The sequence below is a fragment of the Trypanosoma equiperdum genome (genome assembly GCF_001457755.1).
Source record: "Trypanosoma equiperdum strain OVI genome assembly, contig: ctg_372, whole genome shotgun sequence".
Taxonomy (NCBI): Eukaryota; Euglenozoa; class Kinetoplastea; order Trypanosomatida; family Trypanosomatidae; genus Trypanosoma; species Trypanosoma equiperdum.
Genome location: NW_027124279.1, coordinates 715 through 1,103, shown reverse-complemented (window position 1 = coordinate 1,103; position 389 = coordinate 715).

Sequence of the window (389 nt, the reverse complement as noted above, 5' to 3'; positions counted from 1 at the left end):
TTTTTTTTTTAGATAAGAAAAAAGAAATCAAGTCACTGAAACCAGACCAACAAATGAACATTGCCATCATTTTTGTTTTGATGCGAACTGGAAGCAATGAATGGGAATTCAATAAACAAGACAAAACACACGTGAGTGTTGTGTGTGCAATAAAAAAAAAAAATAATAATAAAAGGAGGGGAAAGAAGGGGGAGAGGGAACAGGAGAGGAATTCGGGAGATGGGGGGAATTCCCCTTTCTTTTATTTTATTTCCATAAGGAACAGAGTTAAACGGAAATAAAAATAAAAAAAATAAAAAAAATAAAATAGTAATAATAATATATGTATCCCTCCAATTCCCTCTCTAACTCTCCTCTGAATGACTCCGTGAATGCGCGCGTTATTTTCC